At 34.0% G+C, this 20,195-nt stretch overlaps 1 protein-coding gene across 3 annotated transcripts in view; it reads right to left on the bottom strand.

Moving 5' to 3' along the window:
- The window catches only part of sertad2b (SERTA domain containing 2b), a 72,347-nt gene that overhangs the window by 10,883 nt on the left and 41,269 nt on the right, over positions 1–20,195 (bottom strand). Inside the window, 1 exon segment of one of the 3 annotated variants that reach the window (NM_212794.1) lies at positions 12,513–12,698. The exons of 1 other annotated variant lie outside the window; for it this stretch is intronic. The gene's annotated coding sequence lies outside the window, so the exon portion shown is untranslated. 3 annotated transcript variants of the gene reach the window in all.

The following is a 20,195-nucleotide window of genomic DNA, read 5'->3' as shown; positions in this document are numbered from 1 at the left end:
GAGCTGTTGCAGAATTGTTGCCATAGCACAAGGAAATACAACAAGCAACACCTAAAAAGCTATTCGATGAGCATATTGCTAAAAAGTCAACTAAAAGTATTGCCAGTGATGCTCAATCTATTAGCGAGCAACATCAAGGTACAATTTTCGAGTTGTTTGCAGCTGTTACACTACATAAAAAAAACATCACAAAGGCACCAGAAGATAACTAACGCCATAACTCACTACTGTTTGCTTTAGAAAAAAATTTCTGAATACTTATAAACAAATTTGAGTTAAAGTTGGAGTTAGTTTTCAGTTATTTTCAGTTCTTTTTTAAACTAACACATTTTAGCAGTAAGAAACTACGATACATAATATTGACTACAAAATTAAATTGCAAAAAAAATCTAAATCACAAAATCTGTTTAAAATATGTTTATTTATAAAAAAATCACAATTAGATATTTTCCCCAAAATCGCACAGCCCTAATTGCGACCATGTAGCTTTACTTTGATTTCACATCTCTTTTCTGAAATCGACTCCACTGAACTTGAACCCTCTGTATAACAAGTTCAACACCGTACAGGATGAGGTACTGAGCACACTGACCACACCAAAAAATTTGTCCATATAGAGATGGGTGTTTGATTATTTGATATATGTTGTTGATTTCAAATCATACACACTGTTAAGGTGTTGTTTTGGTATTTATTTGGTTATGATTTACACAGAAATATTGATCTGTCAAAACTATATCCCTGCAAATATGATTAGTACAAAAAGAAACAGAATTTGTGGGTGTCATACTGCCATATACCATTCATTTTACCTTACTACAGTCAAATGTATTTTCAATTATGTTTTTGTGGTCTCATGAAAAATGAGACGGAAGCAAGTTTTTGAATTGAGCCGTGTTGGATAATATACACCTTATCAATGGTCGATAAAGCATGGACATGATTGAAATGCATAGTTTTGAGGTGAATAATTAGTAAAACTATTAGAATAACAGTTTTAATAGTTTAAAGTAAATAATTAGTAAAAGTTTGAGGTGTTAATTGTAAAATGTGCACATTAGATGCACTGATGCTCATAGAAATATGAAGCAAGCATGCATAAGCTAAAAAACTCACAGTTCTTAGAGAAAGAGAAGAAGCTTCAGTGTCTATTGTGGAATGCATTATAAAGCTGCACATTATAAGCCAACACAAACTGTTAGGCTATATTTAGCGAGTGAATATATTTTATGAATAAAAATGTAAATTTGAATTATTTGAGCTATGTAAAGACTGATTAATTTAAATAATTAAATTGCATAAGCGTTGAACACGTCATGGACATTCCTGAGTTGGCCTTTTCGCATTCTTGTGCAAAACACACTTACATTAACAACAACTATTTGCTCACGTGGATGCACACATGCATCAGTCATTCAGTCAAACTCCATAACACCACCTTCAATGCACTAAAGGTTCAGTGGAGACATTCATAATGACGTCAAACCGAAAGACAAGTTTTTCTGAAAAAAAGTTACATTACTGAAAGCAATTTCAGCTCGTTTTCGAGAGGTATTATTTGAAGGATGAGTAACCGAAAAGAAGTGTAAGAATGAGTCAAGTAATAAAAATAGCACTACCCATCATCTTAAAAAGTCAAATGTTGAATCAGATCTATGAGTGATTCAGAACATGAATGTGACAGTACAAAAACACCAAAACAAAACTGTTTAGTCTCTAGCTAAGGCTATAAACTCACCCGGAGTGGCCCTAGAACTGTATGCCATTGTCTGAATCTTTCAAGAAAGTCTTGAGCAAATAAAGTTTCCCAGAGTAATCCACACAGAGGAATGCCACGGCAGCTGAACGCGTCCTTGTGATTCACGCTGAGGAGTGGATCCGACTGTCTGCAGCACTCAAATGCCACTGCCGCCCCACCCTGCGCATTCCTTCTGATTATGCCTCTGTCTGCCTCTGCTGCTGCTGCTTCCCTCCATCACTTTACTTTCATCTTCACTGTGTAAGGTCAAAGTGTGCATCATTGTGCTCCCTGCTTTAGAATTGCTCCAGAGGTTTCCGGGCCTGTTTTGTTCCATTATCCAAACAATTTCAGTACATTAAAAGTCTGACTCCCTAGAAATTCCCAGAAAGCAGTGTAAAAACTAGAACATGTATTCGGCTAATGGAGATAAAAATAATTATGTTTATCAAATATATACAAAGACAAATGTTTTTTTTTTTACATTTTATTTGATATATTTGATAATATATAACTTAAATTATATCATACACCACTACTTTTTCATGAGTTCTTTAAAAAGCATCAGAAACAGAATATACAAGAAGAGTTTAGATCCAAAAACCTTTAAATGGCGTCTAAATTTTCTTTCTAAAATGAGCTTTTTTATCAGGCTCCTGTGTGTAGGTTCAGTAATATCACTTTTATGGCAAAGAATAAGTGCTTTTTATTGTCTTAAAAAGTGAAAAAAAATTCAATATAAACAAATGGGGCTGAGAAAAATGTTCATTTTCAATGGAAATTTCATATGGCACTTTTCATATATAAAATAATTATTTACTAAAATAACATGCATAAAAACTAATTAAATTTTATTTAATTTATTATTTATGTTTTTTTTTTAAATACAGCTTAATTTATCTGCATTTTATCTCATTCATGTATTTTATATGCAAATACATTCAGTATAAATAAATAAATAAAAAACAATAAATTTAAATTAATTTAAATATGAAATAATAATAAGTGCTGGGCAAATATTAATAATCCAAAATAAACATTTGTTTTGACAAAATTATTTGTGTACTAAGAGCTGGGCAATTTAGCCAAAAAAAATTAATCAATTAATTCAAAATGTTAACTCCAATACGATTAATGAACAATTTATTTATTTATTTTATGTTTTTGTCCTCATAATTCAAGTTTTGTACAGTAAATATGCGCACATATTATAAGTGAGAGATTTTTTAATAAAGGGTGATTTTATTACTTGATTTTTAAATAATTAAATTCACACTATATACTATTTATACTTATTTATTGAATATCAACACTGAACAACTATTAAAACACACATTAATACATAATAAAAAAATTAAAACACACATTGCCTAAAACACTGATTTCCGTGCCACCCACCCTCTTCATTGCTACCATACCGAATTTACATTTAAATACATTTAAAATCTATACCTAAATACAAACATGCATGCATATATTTGAGAAAACGTTTGTTTATATTTAGATATAAAATGTACTGTATATGTATATGATGAGGCGTTGCAGTGGAGCAGTAGGTAGTGCTGTTGTCTCACGGCAAGAAGGTCACTGGTTCGAGCCTCGCTGGGTTAGTTGGCATTTCTGTGTGGAATTTGCATGTTCTCCCTGTGTTCGCGTGGGTTTCTTCTGGGTGTTCGGGTTTCTCCCACAGTCCAAAGACATGCGGTACAGGTAAATTGGGTATGCTAAATTGTCCGTAGTGTGTGAGTGTGAATGAGTGTGTGTGGATTAATAAAGATACTAAGCCGAAAAGAAAATAAACGAATGAATGTATATTATGCAAATTATAAATACATTTAAATATATATAACAGAATAGTTTTGTGCATCATCTACACAAACATACATTAAACATCATTTGCCAAATATTTAAAAAAAAAGAAAAATAAATTTAAAGGGTGGCTAATAATTCTGACTTCAACTGTTATGCTGAAATTGTGGTAAAAAATAAATTACAATAGCCATGATTAATACACACACACACACACGCACACACACACACACACACACACACACACACACACACACACACACACACACACACACACACACATTACGACAAAATGATTTTTTTAGGTGATTAATTGCAATTAATCTTTGTCCAGCACTACAAAGGCAAGAAAAAATTATTTTTAACATTTTCATTACAAAATTGCTGCAGCAACGATGAAAAAGCATGTTATTCATTAAGGAAGTGGGTAATACTTGGGCTTATGTAACAATGTTTAGAGTAAAGATACCCAAAGTAGGACCTGCAGGCCAAAGTTGGCCCATGGTAGCCTTTGATGTGGCCCGCCATACCATTTAAAAAGAGGGAGAATGATGGGGAGGTGGTTGGGGTGAATGCCCTTGACAGAGATCGCAATTTCAAATTTAAAGTAACCTTTTGCTTCTATGTTTTATTACTTAGCTACAAAAAAGCCACCTAAAATTAAATGTTGTGAATGAATCAGACTTTTAAAATGTAAATACTGTCACTTGACAAATGCACAAGACATCTATAAGCAAATCAAAGTAAACTTGACTAGTGTACTCAGCATTGAACTCCATTGTGTTATAAATGGGATTGTTTATACTTTACTATAATAAGTTCAGCATAAAAGCTTAAAAATGATACTGCGTTAAATATCAATGAATAAATTAGGAAATTACCCATGGAAAATTTAATATATACGGTTTGGTATATGTTCTGCACACAGCCCTCAATCAAGTTTTCTTTTGGCATTTTGTAGGAAAAAGTTTGGGCACCGCTGGTTCAGAAGATCAATGTGTGTACAAAATGTGGAGATTCACATTATAGTGAACATAACTGAAGAGTAGTGAGATGAACTTCAATTCTACTGTTTCTTCTTGATTTACATGTCCTCTTAAACTGGTCAGCTGCACTTCACCAGAACGACTGTGGGCACCCTGTACTTTGGCTCCTGACCTGGATCTACTAACCACAGGGAGACAACAGGAGGAGCCAGAGAGGAGGAAGAGGGGAATGTCGAATTCTCCTCTGTAGGAAGTGCTGGGGCAGCACACCGTGTTCCCTCACGCAAAGAGACATTCACAAACAGACGACCTGTCTTTTTGCTCCCTAATGCACCAGCGCTGAGCAATGACCCTGACTCAAAACTCTCCAAGGAGAGCAAAAGACACAACGTCAAATAAATGTCTACGGTGCAAGGCAGCCTTTATGGTGTTAGAAAAAATGATTGGCAAAAGCCCACCTTGAAAGGACGCCTCGAACTTAGTTTGTAGTTTTTAAAAACACAGCACCAAATAATGGCGGAATTAGTGTAAAAATGAACACAGAGGTCTTTCTGAGTTGTCAGAGCGCAGTCTGGAAATATGTCAGAGCTGCTAGGCAGGCTGTACGTTCTGTTCCAATCCTACACAGCACACATACGGAGCATGAGGGACCGGGTGTGACGCTGGAGCTCCGGCACTGGGTGTACTGGTGGAGCCGGAGTGAGAGAATGCGGCAGAAAGGCTGGTGTGGGCAGGCGAAACAAGTGCAGCAGAGAGGATGGAGCAGCGCAGAGTTTTCAGTGATATTATGATCCTGTAACAGGATCTGCACGTTTCCATGCCTGTGCTTCAGAGCTCCCCTCCCCCCCTCACCTCCACACTGTGCTATTTCAGATCCGGAGGGTACTGATTCCCACAAACACACACACTCATGCTGTCTTGAGCTCTCAAACACCTGCAGATACAAACGCGCAAACGCAGAAGTCGAATGCGTGCTGAGAAATACTAAAGGTCGACTAATGGCGATTGAGAGCATCAGATGACAAGCACAAATACAGACAGAAATTATTTGCACACGCATAAAGGACAACACCAGTTTTGAAGCAAGAAAGAGAGATCTGGGCGCTATTTTTCCTATAGGGTCTTTTTAAACGCATATAGGAATTATAGGGTTTAACATAAGTTAATACAAACCAGTCATGAATCCCATGATCACAAACTCTGATTATCAGCATTAAAGTATTTCAAAATCAGAAGTTAGAAGAGCAGTTCACATTTAAGAGGCTGAATGAGGGAAAGAACTACAATCCCATGAAGCTTTGCACAAAATATTATTAAATTAAAGCAATGGCAAACTTTAAAACATATTAAAAGTGTTTATATTTTAGGGATGCATGATATTGAAAAAATATGACATGTTATGCAACGATATATATTGTGAATGAATATAATTTCCTCAGATATTAAAAAAACTCTATTTGAAGAGATTTCATTCATTGAGATCAACTGAGATGATCCAGTGTTTTCCTATACAGTGCGTCTCCATACATTATAAAAAATTACAAGCAAAAATAAAGAAATAAACAGTACTTTATGGTGTTCTGGGAAAACAACATGCTCATTATTGTAGAAATAATAACAAAAAATATATATATTTAATAATATCTTTATTTTTAGAGAGTAAAAGATAATCGAAGCCTGCGATGAGACTACTGCAGACACGCATTTGATTATGGTTGCTCAAATGATATAGTGTTCAGCTCTATAATAAATATGTTCAAATAAATATATTAAATATGTAGATTACATGTATGTAATTACATGTTATTATTGTAAAATATGCATGAAGATATTCTGAGAGCTTAAAGACGTGATCTGAAGAGGCAATTGCTAAATAGTTCTTTAGGTGCAATTTGCCTGTTTTGACTCTTACACTGGTGGAGATTTTTAGTAGAATCACGGGTATTGTAGGTTATTTTTACAATTCCAACACTGAATAATAATAAAAAAAATAACAACAACAACAACAACAATAATAATAATAATAATAATAATAATAATTATTATTATTATTATTATTATTATTATATAAAACACTAAACATATAATAATAATAATAATAATAATAATAATAATAATAATATGATTATTATTATTAATATTATTATTAATATAATAATAATGATACTTATTATTATTGTTATTATTATTATTGTTATTATTAAATAATATTGTAGCCTTGTAGCTTATTTTCAATCATTTTTAAAGGTTTATAAAACTAAAGTTGCAAATCCAATTCACTAATATATTAAAATATTGCTAAATATTAACATGTTAGCTATGACATGAAACATCTCTTAAAAGTCGATACAGGAAAAGGGCATTCTTATTCCAAAGATGTGATTGGACAGAAACAATCTGTGTAGTTCAGGATGAGTCATCAATATTTTTAGTTCCATATTCCCCAAAAGATAAATCTACACTGTAAACTTAAAATGAAAGTGAATGATTTTATCCACAGTTAGAACGTAATGCATATAAGAAATAATACAGTCTTATAGATGACAAGAGAGAGAGAAGAGCGAGACAAACACTCAATTCTGCAGTCTGCAAGCTTGTGCAGAAAGATTTCAAGCACATGTTTCACCATCCTCTCTACTTGGGCACTGTACTTTGTGTACTTGGTTGCAGTGCAAAGATCAAGTGCCATAAAAGGGATAGTTCACCCAAAAATAAAAATGGTCATATTTTAATTCATGTGTCATTTTGTTCAAAGCCTGTTCAAGTTCTTCTGTTAAACATAAAATAATTTTATTTTTTTATTATTTATGCTTTTGAATCACAATATGAGACCTTGACCTTTCTTCTGACAACTTTTAACCTTAAAAAGTAGAAAGAAGTGGCTTTTATGAACATTTTAATAGTTTAAAATGATATAATACCTGGGTTGATGTTGCATATTATGCTAAAATAAACCTTGCAATGAACCGCCAGTACATTTTACAGATTAATTTCTCTTTATATTATTTATTAAACATTATCTTATTTCAAACTACTAAAATGTCAATAAAAGTCACTTTGTTAAACTGTAGAGTTGAATTTTCAACATCCAAAGTAAACAGAGAGGAGATTAAGCTCCCATAATGCAATACACAACCATAAATAAATGAAAAATACAAAATACGAAAACTGTTAATTAACAGGTATAGTGTATTTAATACTCACATTTTATGAAACATCTTCCTTTGTGTTCAACAGAAATAAACTTGTAACTTCCGAACACTGAATATTAAACCTTTTATATGAGAACTCTTGATGACTGACACTGAACAAGCAACCAAAAGAAGAAATTGAGAGAAACAATTCAGGGATAGAAGCAATACAGACATAGAGAAGGCAGAGAGAGAAATGATACAAGAAGAGTGAGGGATGTGTGAGACGGTAAACATAGAGCGACTGAGACAGACAGATGGAGAAGGCCCAGACGCTACATTCTCACACAGCACCAAGCGAAAGCTGCAGGGGTCAGACAACCGTCTGACATCTTAAAAACTAACTAAACAACGTCTGTACAACTGACGCATACTGAATCTGTACTGTACCTCACCAATGTCTACTTTAATGTCTGCCTTTACTCTACTGAAAAGTTACATAGTGAACATTCAGGCATCTGTTGCTGGACTTCTGCTTATTAGAATATAAAATTAAGAGTAATAAAAGCAAAGATTAATAATCAGGCAAATGATCCTTCACAATGTGACTAAATAAAATTTAGAATTTAAATTTAGACTACATTTAAATTTAGAGAGCTGATAAAAACTCACGCTTTTCAAATTAGAAGATGAGGTCTTGCTTGTCACCTTTTTTTGGCCAATATGACTCTTAAGTAGGGCCAGACAGAATCTGCAGACCTTTTTTGCTATTTCTGCTGAGAATTTTGTAAAAAATCTACAGATTTATGTGGAATTCACTCATCATATCACACGTGCTGCTGATGATGTGACAATAAAAGTGATTTGATTTGATTTGAATGATTTTAGGAGTATCATAACTAATAACCTAATATAAAGAATATATTTAAAACTTTTATTTAATGATTACAATACAAATCCAATTAGATCCACTTGTTTAGAAAACAAACCAAGTCTTTCAAATAATATATCTACAGAAAGACTTTACAATGTGTATTGTAAATAAATAATATGCACATTTTAATATCATTAGTAATATATCTAAAAAATATTAGTGAAATGAATTTAGATACTGAATAAATATAAATTTACATACATTAACACAAGGATTTACATAAAATCAAATGGGCTAAAAATCTGTGGATTTCTGCGCGTGCAGATTCTGTGTGGGCCTAGCTATAAGCACTAACAATATTTAGTATATACAGTTGACGTCTGAATTATAGCCCCCCTGAATTATTAGCCCTCCTGTTTATTTTTCCCCCCAATTTCTGCTTAACTGAGAGATTTTTTTCAACACATTTTAAACATAATAGTTTTAATTACTCATTTCTAATCACAGATTTATTTTATCTTGGTCATGATGACAGTAAATAATATTTCACTAGATATTTTTTCAAGACACTTTTATACAGCTTTAAGTGACATTTAAAGGCTTAACTAGGTTAATTACTGTAGGTTAACTGGGCAGGTTAGGGTAATTATGCAAGTTATTGTATAATGATGGTTTGTTCTGTAGGTTATCGAAATATATATATAATAATAATATTGACCTTAAAATGTTTTTTTTTTCTTTTTAAATTAAAAACTGCTTTTATTATATCTGAAATAAAACAAATAAGACTTTCTCCAGAAGAAAAAATATTATCAGACATACTGTGAAAATTTCCTTGCTCTGTTAATCGTCATTTTAGAAATATAAAAAAATGGAGAAAAAAAAAATCAATGGAGGGCTAATAATTCTGACTTCAACTGCATATTTTAAAACGTTGTAAAATAATAAATTATCTTTTGCTAAGCAAAAACTCATCTATCTTTTCAGAATTACAGTAAAAACATAAGTAAAGTGAATAATTTCAATCGTAAACTGCTCTCTATTTTAATACAGACTTAAATAGTAGGCCTAATTTATTCATGTGATAATGAAGCTGAATTTTCATTTCTCCAGTCTTCAATGTCACAAATCAACCTATTATGCTGATTTTGTTCTCAAGAAACAGCCTGTCATATCATTAATGATGAAATGTTGTCACTTCATATTTTTGTGATTTTTAATTAAGGAATCTTTGATAAACATAAAACTAAAGAGTACATTTGCAACATTATTGTGTAACGATAATGTAATAAACTGCCTCCATCACTATTGATCAACTTCAAAAGTATTTTTATATGCTTGTGTACATTTCATTTGCTGTATTAATGCACAAATAATATGTACACAAATGTTTTCCTTATAAAAATGCTTTGAAATACTTATTTATATAAACTTAAGTGGCCAGTGCAATTGGAGTGGAGCCTTTATCAATCTATTAGCAAAAAACAGCAGTTGTATGGCGGTCTCTCCAAATGTAGCATAGATGAAGTGGGTGACACTCTTCATAGCAGGCAGAGCTGTGGGTCTCAGTCTCAAAGAGCAGCAAAGAGGCGGCACATACTCCGAGAAGCTTCTTTACGTCAGCAAGAGTAACAGGACAGCCCACATTACAGATTTCCCTACAGGCACTGAATGTTACAAAGCACTATATCATGCACTCACACACACGCTTTTACATTACATTGGAGACCTCATAGGATGTCCTATGCATAAACATAAACAGTTTGCATTTATTTAAAAAGTGTGCCACTAAAATAGTTCCATAATTAATTTTTGCTTCTGGATTAACTACCTAACATGTTCTGCAATAAATGCAAAACAAATCCCCCCCCCAAAACAATTACGCGCAATATAAGTAAGGGCAGATTAAACTTCTCTAAAACTTCTCCCAAACGCTACACTCCTGTTAAAAAACAGCTAAATAGTAGCAGAGAGGAACGCAATTCAAACCGGTTTGACCAGAGGGACAGAAGTCTTGGAGCACTGTGTGAAGGCGTAAGACACACACACATACACATACACGCACACGCACATACAACAAAACTGCACACACCATTTAAACGAAAATAAAACTCAAGCAACAGGTGATGTGAAATAAAACCAGTAAACAAAAAATGATTAGTCTTCCTCCTTTAACTGCTTGAACTTATCATATCTAATTTTGACCAAACAAACTGAAAGACAAACTATTTGTAAATAAAACAAGTTGTATTTAAAAGACAGGTGTCATCTCACAAATAATTTAAGATTTGCTGTATAAACCTAATATGAGCACGGCGCAAGATACAGTAGCTTTCTTATATCCACTCTTTTTAATAAACAATATAATGTCTAATAGATGGGTTCTGGACACCGAATAAAATCAGCTTGTGACAACATTAGTAATTCATTAAAGGACAAAACCTAATTTTATGTCTGTGACTGTGTTGCAGGAAGGAAGTGCACATTTTAAGATGAGTAAACAAAGAGTGCAACATGTAAATGTCACAGAGTCAGTCTTTTTTGTTAAAAGAAAAAAAGCAGACAGACGAAAGCTGGAGTTGCAATCTACTTTTCTTAATGTGAACCATGCGTTGACTAGAAAATCCAACTGGACCTTGATCCTCTGAATTTACTGAGTGTGAGTGTGTGTGTGCGTGCGCATGTGAGTTACTCGGACTTTGATTGCCAGTGTGTCTGACAAGGAGAGCAACTGCAAAATAACTGCTGCTGTGCAACGCCACAGATTTCACACACTTCTAATATTATTAAGGATAAAGAACAATGAATTTAAAGAGACAGTTCAAGCAAAAATTGTAATTTACCCACCATTTACTCACTACGAAGTGCTTTCAAGTTTTTGCGAGTTTCTTTTTCTTTCCTTTTCAGTCAAAAGATGACATTCTGAAGAAAGTTGTAAACTGGGAGCCTTTGACATCCAAAGTAAAAACAAGATATATGTGACGGAAGTATATATTAGCTGCCAGTTTCCAACATTTTTCTAAATATCTATATCTAAATATAAAGAAACTCAAAGAGGTAAACCACATGAAGGTGAGCAAATGATGCCACTACAGGATGTGATTTCAAAAATTAAGTTTAAATTGCAATGCTAAATTAAATTAGCAAAGTAAAGACTTCCACATAAAGTCAATGTCATAAAGAGTCATATAGTGACTTGTCTCTCACAATCCCCCCACTGCCATTTTCCAGTCTGTAAATTTGTTCCATGATGACCAAATACACTTATTTATCTGAAATCAGATGGCAGATGGCAAATAAAAAACATTCAATGTCTATTTGCCATGCATTCAGACACTTCCCATTTACAAATCATGTCTAACTCAACAGCCAAGTGAACATGCAACTTTTGCACACAGCCAGACTACAGCTAGACACAGCTAGACTATCATAAGGCTGTAACAATATCTTGTTTCCATTCATTTAACCTGCACAATAATTCCACACTTTCAACTTCATCAGCAGTTCAATTCAAAGTGGCTAGAAAGTGAAAGAACAGGCTGTCACATTGTATTTACTTAAAATGAAGAAGCTTTTTAATGAGTTGAAATTTGTGTAGTTAACGTACACTTAAACACGACATCATGTTTTATCTCAATTTCTTTAAAAAAAAGATCCCTGTTTCAGTGCATCTGTCTGTCTGGATCTCTGTCCCTCAGACAAGCTCTTCGGGATTTAAATTTTCAATATCAGTAAACACACAAACATCAAGAAACATGCTGAATTGGATTCAACAGTAGAGTCAGTTCGTCCACAGAGCGGTTCTGCCTCGGGTTTCGACGTGCCTCTGAACTTTCAGAAGAAGCAGCGACCGCCAGACAACAATGCAGACGAATAGCCTACATGTATGACTGTTGCCTCTGCTGTGTGCAACATCAGTGACGCCACGACACTTACATGATCTCAGTTAACCGTGAATATAAGCTGGCGCTTACCTCGTCTACTTCAGCCGGGGAAATAAACTGAAGCATCGGGATGGATCTTTGTTTTATCGTGGACAGTCCGCAGCGATGAAAGTCCCGCAGCTGACGAAAAAGGTCGCCCGCGAGTTTGTGGAGAGAGAAAAGGACAGCAGACTCTCCGCGAGCCCGGAGTCAGTCACTATGACCGACACAATCGCCTTCATAAGCGAATGACGTCGAATGGGACTGGAGCTCGACTACACGGAGCCCGAGTGAGAGCCTCGGTGAAGTCCAGCCCCTACACACGCAAGCGCTCCCTCCACGCGTCCACCCACTAACTCTCGGGCTGCGTCTCATATACTAGCCTGCTGCCTACCTAGAGCGCGCCGGGAGAGCCCTGCGTCAGTTCAGTTGACGTCTAACGCGGAGAAATTAAGTAGGCTGCTCTGGAGGTTTGAAGACACAGTCACAGTTTCTCTGTTAACACGCAGGTATTGGCTTGAAGAAATGAGACCGAGAAAAGTTGCTGTAATCTAGTCTGTCTCGCTTTTGAACCTTATAAAGACTAGCTCTTAAAATTAAGCATTTTTTGGTTAGTAAAAACGTCCTTAAACAAAAAAACAAACAAACAAACAAACAAAAAAAAAAAGGCTAAATAGCATTTTTGCAGGTAAAATTACATTTCATTTGTTACTATAGGTTTATTACAAAAAATGTATAACATGAGGATTTTAAATGTAATTGTTGCAATAATTGCTGAAGCTTTTATTACGATAGTCACAACATAACCATAATCTGCAATGAAACTATAATAACTAAAAGAAGTGCATTTTTGTGTTGCATTATTGGAGCAACAAAAATGTTCAGCTCTCAATGTATTATCTCACAAAGCATTGTTAGAAGGATAATTGATCCAAAAAAGAAATTCTGCATTAACTCATCCCCTAGTAGTTCCAAATCAGTGACTTTCTTTATTCTGTTGAACACAAAAGAAGGTTTTTTTTTTTCAGAAAAGCTGATAACCTGTAACCGTTGATATCTATAGGAAAATCTAATATGGAAGTCAATGGTTACAGGCTATCAGCTTTCTTCGAACTATCTACTTTTGTATTCAACAGAAAAAAGAAACCCATAAAGATTTGAAACAAGTAAAAGGATGAGTAAATGATGACAGAATTTTCACTTTTGGGTGAACTATCTATAAGAACTGACATGACAATGCATTATTATCGTATTATTAACTAACATTAATAAAAGCAAGGTTAATAAATGTTGTAAAACAGAATTTAAGGACTGCATTAAGAAATGTTATCAAACCAAACCTGTTGTAAAATGTCACTGGAAAATACGTCTGATCACTTGTGTAACAGGGTTGAAGTATGAGCATGAGGAATGCAGTCAACATGACGGTTTATGCTAAAAGTGAAAACAAAACAAAGACAAGATTATTTACTTGTCTTTGTGCTATGCTGTAGTCCAAATGTTATTTCACAATTTTAAGGAATGCTCAGTTTTTTGTATAAGGGGAAAACATTGTGCATAAAATGTTTCACGCATTTTTTTTATCTACGAAAAATTGCCAAACTTCTTCCCATGCTGCCTTTTTCTGTTGTCGAAAAATTATTTAACACCTCTGTATTATCCATATTGATTAATGTAATGCTATGCTGTCTGCAGATCCTAAAGCTACTCCAAACAAGTTACAATTAGTACAACATTCAGCAGCTAGAATTCAGACAAGAACCAGTGCTAGAAAGCACATAACCTCAATTTAAAAAAATTTTTGCACTGGCTTCCTGTCAGTTGTCGAATTAATATGCTGGTCACCCTGACTAAAATCTATGGTAGCATTCTCTTCATTGGCACCTAAATTATCCTATAATATTCACAATGCAGAATCCCTTAGTATTTTTAAATCATCTCCTAAAACCTACTTTTTTAGGATAGCTTTTATTTGACTTTATTGGACTTTTATATGATTTTTAGATCTATTATTGTAATTTTATGTGTTTTTTTATTTATATTATTACATTTTTTGCATTTTCCTTGTGTCTTTTACTGCTGCACATTTTATGTCTGTAAAGTGCCTTGAGATAAAAATAATTATTTATTTTTTATTAAAAATAATGTATTATTATTATTATTATTATTATTATTATTAATGAACACTATTTAAACATTACTTGACAGCACTCAGGACCAGATGTGTCATACGTTTCTTTTTTGGAACAAACAAACTGAGTGTAATCAAGTGTAATCTGCCATGCAAATAGTTATAGTTCAATACAAGATAGATTGCATGTAAAAAAAAAAAAATCAGAAAGGATGAGCAATTTATAGTGCAAAACGCATGCTTGACCCTCATTCAGAGCAGCTACTGTATGACCTTTCTGATGATGCTCTTATGGAGGCAGTGAGCTTTCAAAATGCCACCACATGGCAGGGAAAAGCACTGCATGGCTCACATACTGTATTTCTGCACATTAACAGATAAAACAATACAATTCAAATGGATAATAAACAGCAGGCAACGGCTTCACAAATCTTGTTGGCAAATTCTGGCCCACACATGCAAGATAAAATCAAATGCGTCTTTCTCTAAATGTTTAAAAGTGGCCAAATGATCGCTTTGCCAGATATAAATACACTCATCAGTTTAAACTGAACACAAGATGACATATGAGATCATAAAAGTGGCACGCTGCTTTTCAGCAATGCATCATCCCTGAATAAAACGGCACCACTGTCTGCTCTTATTTTTAGACTTGATCCACTGTATTTATGTGGCAATTAAGCATTATTTCCAAAATAAATGCGCAATCCAAAACACATAAATAAACTTTAGTGTCTCTCTAAGGGAACCGGCTAACACAGTTTGCACAGTTCAGCAGTGCAGTGTAATTTATTGCCACCGCTGCAATAACACAAGGCACAAATCCGCACGGTGTGCAGCGTTCATGTATTCACCATCATCGCCAGTGTATTTGGAAATTAGCCTTTATTTTAAGCCTGCAGCGTGTTCAGATTTAGGGAAGTCAGTTCAGGATGCTGCCCTTTGCAATGATAGAGAAAGCCTGGCATACTGTAAAAACAAAAACAACAGCGCAAAAAAAAAGAAATACTTCATTAAATATCTAAAGTCAAAACAGAGTTAACTAGAACAAAATGTCTTATTAATTAAGCTATGGAAATTATTGTCATTTTCATTAAGTTTAACCTGTTAAAATAACTAAATAACAGAAATGATAGGTAGACAGACAGACAAGTAGATAGGTACTTATTAAATAAAATAATTAATCAGTTATTACAGTTGATAAACATATGACTTAAACCATTTTACATGAAGAAAACATAAACTGAAAGGCAGTTAATTTGACTTTGTTCTAAGAACTACACTACCTGACCAAACTCTTGTCGTCGATCCCAGTTGTAAGAGCAACAAACAATAACTTCTAGTTGATCATTTGGAAAAGTGGCAAAAGGATTTTTTTCCGATGAATCATCTGTTGAACTGCATGTCAATCATCACAAATACTGCAGAAAATCCATTGGAACCCACATGGACCCAAGATTCTCACAAAAATCAGTCAAGTTTGGTGAAGGAAAAATCAGCCCAATCACCAGACATGAACATTATTGAGCATGTCTGGGGTAAGATGAAGGAGGAGGCATTAAAGATGAATATAAAAAATCTTGATGAACTCTAGAAGTCCTGCAAGAACGTTTTCTTTGCCATTCCAGATGACTTTATTAATAAGTTATTTGAGTCACTGCAGAGATGTATGGATGCAGTCCTTCAAGCTCATTGGAGTCATACACCATATTAATTCTTTTTCCACTGCAAAATGACTTTATAATTTATACTGTACACTATTTTTGTTAAATGAGAAGACTTTTGTCAAAGCAAAGTCAGACCTTTCTGTTCTAATTAAATAATTAAAAATCAAGGCATGATCATATTTTATTTTGGTAAAATAAGTGTAATCTAGAGGCTTTGCTTTTCATATAAGCCACTTCTGATACCAAATGATCAACTAGAAGTCAAGTTATTATTTGTTGTTCCTAAAACTTGGGTAGGCGACAAGATTTTTGTCACATATAGGCATTTTAAAAACAAAAAATGATAAATATCACAAAAACAGCAAACAAAAGGTTGTTGTTTTAATAATGAACACATTATCTTCACCTTATTTCATCTCACTGCTAAATTAATCAAAATAATAAAACTCATTCTTATTTTCATTTAGTTTAAACTTGATTTGCTGGATGTGGCGACTAAAACTAAAGTAAAAAATCTAAATAAATATTATTATAAGCCTCGGCTGGGACAGTTGGCGTTTCTGTGTGGAGTTTGCATGTTCTCCCTGTGTTGGCGTGGGTTTCCTCCGGGTGCTCCGGTTTCTCCCACAGTCCAAAGACATGTGCTTTAGGTGAATTGAGTAGGCTAAATTGTTCGTAGTGTATGTGTGTGAATGAGTGTGTATCGATGTTTCCCAGTGATGGGTTGCAACAGGAAGGGTATCCGCTGCGTAAGACAAATATGCTGGATAAGTTGTCGGTTCATTCCGCTGTGGCCCAGATTAATAAAGGGACTAAGCCAAAAAGAAAATGAATGAATGAATTATTAGGCATATTAATAAAATCTATTAAAACTGACAAAAAAATCAATATGATAAAATTATGTTATTTCACCTAAAAAGGAAACATTTCTACTTTTCATTTACTGTAGTTTACCTTGAAGTATGCCAAAAACGATTTCTCATTTTGGTTCAGCTTTATTTGATGTAATAAAATGACAAAAACAAAAAAAAAATCATTTAAACTTCAAATGAATAAAATCCAAAGTCAAATTAAAACAACTAAATTACACACACACACATGACAAAACTCAAATTTTAGTCTTAAAATATCATAAAATAACTAATTGAAAGTATTAATAAAATCTACTGATATATCTCAACGATACAAAAAAATCAACATTTCCTCATAAAAACACTCATGTAGTACCAACACTCCCCTGTATCTGCAACAGCAGCACAAAAACACCACTGGAGCAGATGTGCGACAGACAGTAAGCGGCGGTGTGAATCCACGTTCCTCTGCCTGTCTGCATGTTGTTATAAATGAGGAGGAGAGCGCCGAGCAGAAGGGCTTTCTAAATAAAGATTTCAGGTCAAAAACAGGAAATGGCTCAGTGAGCAGTCGAGGTGCTGCAGGACGCTGAAGTGCTGGCCACTGGGCGGCATCTACAACATCCCCTTTGTTCCCCAAAACTACAAGCAAGGAAGCGCGGCCCGTCCCATTTCTGTTTCTGTCTGGATTCCTCCTGCTTTGCATCTCTTATATATGTGGTGACAGTGTGTGATCATTTGTAAGCTCCCAAAAACGGGCTCTTCGGCAGGAAAATTGAGCATGGCACGAACAGTGTGGGCATCCATTAAAAAACACATGAGTCACTGTAGCAAATAATGAAAAACTGCTTTATTTCCTGGACAATACCCCGTATAGTATGATGTGCAAGTGTCTCATTTTTAACTTGAGAATTAAGAAAAATCATAGAAAACAAAATGTAATTTTTTTAAATAAACAGCTGACATTTCTGTGTGGAGTTTGCATGTTCTCCCCGTGTTCACGTGGGTTTCCTCCGGGCTCTCTAGTTTCCTCCAGTCCTAAGATATGCGCTTTACTGTAGGTGAATTGAACAAACTAAATTGTCCGTAGTGTATGTGTGTGAATGAAAGTGTATGGGTGTTTCCCAGTGTTGGGTTGCGGCTGGAGGTCATCTGATGCGTAAAACATATGCTGGTTAAGTTGGTGGTTCATTCTGCTGTGGCGACCCCTGATTATTAAAGGGACTACGCCGAAAAGAAAATGAATGAATGAATATTCGGGTCCACACATCAACACTTGATGTTCTGCTTTTATGAGTGTCTGTCATCTGTCATTGTAAATTCTCTAGCTTGTTAAAGCAGGAAGGATTCTGATGCCTGTTAATGGCTGCTAATCCGTTCCTCTGTGCTGTTGTTATGGTTGTTTTGGGGATTCTGCCATCCTTATTTTTAAAATGATTTTTAGTAACTCTAGATTTTGTCCTTAGTGTGAAGAGGCCTCTACTCACCTTTCCCTAAGTCTTACATGTCTTTTTTTATGTTGGTCAACAAAATATTTTAGTCATATCACTTCCACACTGTTCTTTTGTTGATTTTGATTGCTACTGTTGTCTGAGTCGTCAGCTGATTCTATAATCTGAATCATCTAAATTATCTAATCTCAGCTGAATCACCTAAAGATTCATCTTTTTTTGTCAACAATCCTATAACTAACACCCTCTATTCTATTTTATATATCTGTCTTTCCATTCATCCATCCACCCATCTATCCATCTATCTATGTACAAGTGAATTTTTTATTTATTTATTTTTTAATATTTACTAAATGATGTGTAACAAAGCAAGGTAATTTTCACAGTTTGTCTGATAATATTGTTTCCTTTGGAGAAATTCTTATTTGTTTCAACTCGGCTAGAATAAAAAGCCATTTTTAATTTTTTAAAAGCCCTTTTATAAGCTATAAGCTACTTAAGCTATTTTTTTTTTACCATCGTTATACAATATCTTGCCTAATTAACCTAACCTGCCTAGTTAAACTAATTAACCTAGTTAAGCCTTTAAATGTCACTTTAAGCTGTATAGAAGTGTCTTGAAAATTATCTAGTCAAATATTATTTACTCTCATCATAGCACATATAAAATAAATCAGTCATTAAAAATGAGTTATTAAAAATATTATGTTTAGAAATGTGTTGATAAAATATCTCCGTTAAACAGAAATTGGGGAAAAAACAGGGGGGCTAATAAATCAGGGGGGGCTAATAATTCTGACTTCAACTGTATATACAGATGGATATATGTGTGTGACAGAGTGTATGTTTGTGAGATGTTTTCCAAATGTTGAAAGCATTTGCCAAATGAATACATGTAAACGTAATTTTAGCTTCATGTTTAGTAATTTTTAAAACGGAAATAAATTTGATTAGTACATTTTTAGTTTCACTTTCAATTATCAATAATAACAGGGAAAATACAAAGATATAGTTAAAAGTAATTTTGTTGGTTCCAGAGAAGAATGAGTCATAATTATCGAGTATGAAACAATATAAGGTCGAGTGAAAATAACTCAACTGTAGACTAGAGGTGTAAATTATTACATATTGGGGATTTTTTTCTGTGCCACAAAACTACTAAAACCTCTAGAAGGTGATGGCATCTTTCTTAATAAGTGATTCTCTGAATCGTTGAATCAAAATGGATGATGCATTTAAAAAACAAAGTAAGGGATTGCCTTTAAGAATGGATCATTGAATCATCAGAAACAGATTCATGCAGGAGCTAAACACTAAAGTGGATAAATGATCTTTTGGTTTTGTTTAGAATTATTTATATTGGAGAAACAGATAGAAAGAAAAACATCACTAAATTAACTTGTATAATTTTGATATCACATTTTGGATCATGCTGTCATTTTACACAACTAATATTCTATAAATAAACTAATTTCCTATAAATCCTATACTCCCTTATTTATCAGCAATTGCCACAGCGGAATGAACCACCAACTGTTCTGGCATAAGCAGTGGATACCCTTCCAGCTATACTGACAACTATTCCAGCATATGTTTTATGCAGCACGTGTCCTTCCAGCTGTACCTGAGTACTG

Source organism: Danio rerio, chromosome 13, assembly GCF_049306965.1.
Source record: "Danio rerio strain Tuebingen ecotype United States chromosome 13, GRCz12tu, whole genome shotgun sequence".
NCBI classification, from domain to species: domain Eukaryota; kingdom Metazoa; phylum Chordata; class Actinopteri; order Cypriniformes; family Danionidae; genus Danio; species Danio rerio.
The sequence above is the reverse complement of the archived record's forward strand: the minus strand, read 5'-3'. Positions and strand labels throughout refer to the sequence as shown.